The following is a 5872-nucleotide window of genomic DNA, read 5'->3' as shown; positions in this document are numbered from 1 at the left end:
TCGTTGGCTAATTTGAGGGTCAACATTCTAGTGCTTTCATTGAGAGCTTGTGAAAGAATCCAATGGTGAAAACATCCAAGAAGACAGGACAGGCCGCTGGCGCTGCATCATCCCAACCTCCTCCTCCAAATGTGGCTGAGGACAAACCACACTTGGAGTTTGATGAGGAGGAGTTGGATTCTAAAACCTTGAAGGCAATTCTGGGAGTGTTGCAGGATGAGTTAGCCAATCTGAGAGCCAATCAAGAGAATGCTGCAGAGATAATGGCGTCGCAGCAAAGAGAAATAGAGAGCCAGTGTCAGGAGCTGAGCGGGCGACAGGCTGAGATGGATCATCGGCAGAGGGATGCCATGGCCGCCCTCGAGGTAGCCATCCAACTGGCTAAGAATCAGGCTGCGCCAGCCTCCCAGCCAGACCAGCCACCAAACGGGCTGCCTCAAAGGGGTCCCAATCCTAGCCCTCCACTCCAGCCTGTAAGCCCTCAAAGGCTGGAGCAACCTCCTGTGGCTCAGGATGATGTCCCGCCTGGGGATCCTGAGCAGCAGCCTCCATCTCAGGCTGGTCGAGGCAATCCTTAGTGCCTGAGGAAGGATAGGGTCGGGCAATCGCCCCGCAGCCCTAGACGCCCAGGGGATGAAGAGCCACATCCATCGAGTAGGGGGTAGCGTCCTTCTGCCAATAGGAGGAACTCTGAGACAGGCTCTGCGGTCCGGGGCCCCCCACGGCATAACAATGCACGGGGACCCACCGACCAGCGTAGGCCTCCCCCTGACGCTCGAGAAATGCTAACCCGAGGAGGCAACAAGGTGAATATTCGGTCGCACCATAGTCAGCCACAATTCAGAGATGCCCATGACTACAATGGGGCCGATTCTGGCAGAAGAAATGCTGGTTGGAGAAACGAAGAAAGAGGTGGGGGCAGGAGCCCCCCACCTAGAGAGGACCGACCAGCAGGCCATAACGCTAGGGGCGGCCCAGGCAGTAGAACGTCTTTAGTCGGCTCGGAGCCAGCGAGCAGCGACGAAGAGACAATGATCTGAGGGACGTACTTAACGACCGCTGAGAAAGGCACGATGAGTACATTCCCCCGATGCCAGAAGCCCCAGCAATCCCATAAGTTGTTCAGGCTCAGATCGATGCCCTGAACCAGGCGGTGCAACAGCTGGTCGGGGGGCGAACATCCCACATTGAGTATGATCGGAGGAGAGGCACTCCCTTCATACAGAGGATTGTTGTGGCTGAAACCCCCAGCAAATTCAAAATGCCAACACTACCAAATTTCGATGGGTATGGAGACCCGGTATCTCACGTTAATAAGTTTGAGATACAAATGGATATACAAAAGGTGTCAGAAGATGCCCACTGCCACATCTTCCCAGCAACACTATCTGATACTGCCCAGGAGTGGTTCTTTAAGTTCCCTCCTGCTAGTATAGTATCATGGGAAATGTTCGTAAAGGAGTTTTACAGACAGTTCTATGCGGGTCGCGTGCACCCCACTGAGGCAAACCAACTGGTCGAGATACGCCAAAAAGAGGGAGAGCCTTTGAAAGAATATGTTCAGCGCTTCATGCGAGATGCAGCTGGAGCTAAAACTGTGGGCGATGAAGGTAAGATGATGGCCCTAACTGCTGGGGTTAGACGCCATTCACCCCTCTGGAGCAGCCTCAGAAAGAATGGGGTAAGAAACACCCACGAGTTCTTAGATCGAGCTGATTGGTACATCAAGCTCGAAGACACAATTGCCAATGAAGGGAAATCGCCAACAAAAGACAAGGGGCCCAAGGAAGAACCCACCAAAGCCGCCAATGGGTCAGAAAAACCCAATGGCAACGACAAAGGCAATGGGAACGACAATGGTAGAAATGGTGGGAAGCGGGCGAACAACGAACCCTCGACCTCCGGGAATAAGCACCCCAAAGGTAATCGATATGAACCAAGATTCACCAACTACACTGCCCTTGTTGAAAGCTGAGCTGAGGTATATCAGGCGACCAGCTCAAGCGTGCCCTACAAATGACCCGCATCTATAAGGAAAGATATCTCCAAGAGAGGTACCACAAAGTTCTGTCATTTTCACAACGACTACGGGCACAACACTAACGAATGTAACCAGCTGAAGGACGAAATTGAGTTCCTGGTAAGGCAGGGACATTTAAGAAGATATATGCAAGCCGCAGGAGGTTCTCAGCGAGAGGCTCAAGGTGGCAGCGAGCCGGTGCCTGCATGCCAACGCTGGCCACCTTTACAGCCAGCTCCTATGGCAGGCACCCTACTCACCATCTGCGGAGGCTCACATCTCGCAGAAGATAGTGGGAAGGCGAGGGAACGATATGCTCGAACCCTGCGCCACGACCAGGACATCGAGATGATGAGTGTTGAGGATCAAGCACCAAAAAGGGCTCGAACAGAGGAGAAACTAATAACCTTCTCTGACGACGACGCCCAGCACGTGCGATTCCCACACTCTAATTCGCTGGCCGTAGACGTGCAAATTGCAAACATGATGATGAAAAGGGTGTTGGTCGATACAAGAAGTTTAGTCAACATCCTTTACAAGTCTTCACTAGAAAGGATGAAGTTGTCCGTTAAGGACCTGGAGCCCTGCAATCAAACCATTTATGGTTTCTCCGGAGAAAGGCTCACCCCAGTAGGGTCGATTAGACTCCTGATTACAGCAGGCACTGCACCTACTAATAGGACATTACTCACTACTTTTATAGTAGTTGATTGTCCTTCGACATACAATGCTGTAATTGGGAGACCAATTTTGGTCGACCTACGAGCCGTCACCTCCATATGGCACCTCACTATGAAATTCCCAACGGACACAGGGATAGGATGCGTATTGGGAAACCAAAGGGAAGCGAGGGAGTGCTAGAATGCCTCGATCACCAAGGCGAAGAAGGGTGTATCGAGAGACGCCACTAGAAAGGAGTTGCAGATGGCGACTGATGTTCAGGCCCACTCGGGTGATAATCTCACCAAATAGGGCGTTGCTCAAAGTGAGGATAGGGACTTAGATCCTCGCTTTGGGAATTTTGAAGAAGAAGTGGGGCCCATTGAGGACCTTGAAGAGGTCCAACTCGATGAGGAAAATCCGACCAGAGTTGTGAAAGTCGGTAAAAACTTAGAGACAACAACAAAACAAGCACCGGTGGAGTTTTTAAGGAGGAACCAGGAGGTCTTTGCCTGGTCGCATAAATACATGGTCGGGATAGATCCTGTAGTCATCAGCCATGTCCTAAACATCGACAAGAGTTTTCCACCAGTACAACAAAAAAGAAGGCTGCTCGACAAAGATAGATCAAGGGCCTTGAAAGAGGAAGTGAAGAAGCTGAAGGAGAATGGGTTCATCAGGGTGGAGTTTTATCCATCGTGGGTCTCTAATCCCGTACTAGTGCCCAAGCTGAATGGCAAGTGGCGTACATGCGTGGATTTTACAGACCTAAATAAAAACTGCCCTAAAGATTGTTTCCCACTCCCAAGGATTGACCAGCTGGTCGATGCCACTGCATGGCATGAGATCCTCTCATTCATGGATGCGTACTTCGGGTATAATCAAATTAGTATGCATCCCCCTGATGAAGACCACACTAGCTTTCGGACTGATACATGGCTCTACTGTTACAAAGTGATGCCCTTCAGTTTGAAAAACGCAAGTGCAACTTACCAGAGACTCGCCAACCACATGTTTAAGGAGCTGATCGGCACAAACATGGAGGTCTATGTCAATGACATGCTGGTCAAGTCGAAGAAAGCAGAAGGGCATATGAGGGATTTGTAGGGGTGCTTCAACGTCTTGAATAAATATCGGATGAAGTTAAATCCCCTTAAATGCTCCTTCGGAGTAGGGTCAGGAAAATTCTTGGGATTTATAGTTAACTCAAGAGGAATTGAAGCCAATCTCGAGAAAATTAAAGCCCTGATCGACATGAAGTCGCCAGCGAAGATCAAGGATGTTCAAAGCTTAACCGGAAGAATTGCCGCTCTTAGTAGATTCATTTCAAAATCAACAGATAAGTGTGTCCCATTCTTTAATCTACTTAGAGGCAATACGAAGTTTGAATGGACGGATGAGTGCGAATGGGCCTTTCAAGCACAAAAAACACATATGGCGCAACCACCCATACTGTCAAAACTGGTTGATAAAGAAACTTTGTGCATCTACCTTGCAATCACGGAATACGCTGCTAGTGCTGTTTTAGTAAGAGAAGAAGAAGGCGTGCAAAAGGTTGTTTACTACATAAGCAAAAGGCTGATTGGAGCAGAACAGCGGTACCCGCCCATCGAGAAACTAGCCTATTGCCTAATTTTGGCCTCTAGGAAGCTGCGGCCTTACTTCCAAGCTCATCCAATTACGGTCTTGACTGACCAGCCTCTTCGACAAGTCTTGCAAAAACCAGAGGCTGCGGGTAGATTGCTAAAGTGGGCAGTCGAACTCGGGTAGTTCGACATATCTTACTTGCCGCGAGCAGCGATAAAAGGACAAGCCTTGGCTGACTTCATTGCAAAATTCACTGAACTTACGAGTGGCAAGCAGACTAAAGAGCCTAACGAACCTGAATGTCAAATCTAAGCACGCACGTGGAAATTATTTACAGACGGTTCTTCTAACGAGTCCCACGCTAGGGCAGGAGTGGTATTGATAACGCCAGAAGAGCATCAATTTCACTGTGCAATCAGATTTGACTTCACTGTTTCTAACAATGAGGCCGAGTATGAAGCACTACTCGCTGGATTGCGGTTAGCCAAAGATATGAATATAAAAGTGCTCAACATCTACAGTGATTCTCAGCTGGTGGTGAATCAAATCATAGGAGAGTACCAGGCGCGAGGTTTAAAGATGGTTGCCTATCTGAACAAAACGAAGGATCTATTGGCTCAGTTCGACAAATATAGTCTCCAGCAAGTGCCTCGCGATCATAATTCCAATGCGGACGCATTGGAAAAATTGGCAAGTGCAAAGGATGCTGAGACTCTAAACATAGTGCCAGTCGATCGACTATCTGTACCAAGCATCCAAACAACAGAGACCACTCTGGTGATCCAGATGGCGGACACGTGGATGGCACCATATGTAGAGTATCTAACGAACAGTGTGTTACCAACAGACAGAAGCAAAGCTAGGACCCTTCAGCGGCAAGCTGCTAGGTATATCTTGGTCGATGGAATCCTATATCGAAGGGGATACTCAATGCCACTCCTTAGATGTATTACAAAAGAGAAAGCCAAAGAATTGATGAAAGAGGTGCACGAAGGTTTTTGTGGAGACCACGCTGGGGGGCAGAGTTTGTCAAAAAAGATCCCAAGGTAAGGATATTTCTGGTCAACGATGAATGAAGACTCAATGGAATTCGTGTGAAAGTGTGATAAATGCCAGAGATCTCCAAAATCCCACGAGCAGCCCCCAATGAGCTTAAACAGATGCAATGCCCTTGGCAATTTACAGTTTGGGGGATCGACCTTATCAGATCTTTACCCACGGGAAAAGGCGGTGTCAAATATACTGTGGTTGCCGTCGACTACTTCACCAAATGGGCCGAAGCTGAACCGCTTGCAACCATAACGACCAAGAAGGTGCTGAATTTTGTGATCAAAAACATCATTTGTCGTTATGGATTGCCAATGAAGTTGTCTCAGATAATGGCACCCAGTTTGATAATGATTTATTCACGGACTTCTGCGAGCGACATGGTATTATCAAGAGCTTCTCTTCAGTTGCTCATCCCCAAGAAAATGGACAAGTTGAAGCAGTTAACAAAATGCTGACGGATACATTGAAGAAAAGGCTAGAAGAAGCTAAGGGGCGTGGCCAGAACAATTTCCTGAAGTACTCTGGTCGTACAGAACTTCCCACCGAACAGTAACG

The sequence above is a fragment of the Humulus lupulus genome, chromosome X (genome assembly GCF_963169125.1).
Source record: "Humulus lupulus chromosome X, drHumLupu1.1, whole genome shotgun sequence".
Lineage (NCBI taxonomy): Eukaryota > Viridiplantae > Streptophyta > Magnoliopsida > Rosales > Cannabaceae > Humulus > Humulus lupulus.
Note: the sequence above shows the minus strand (reverse complement) of the source record.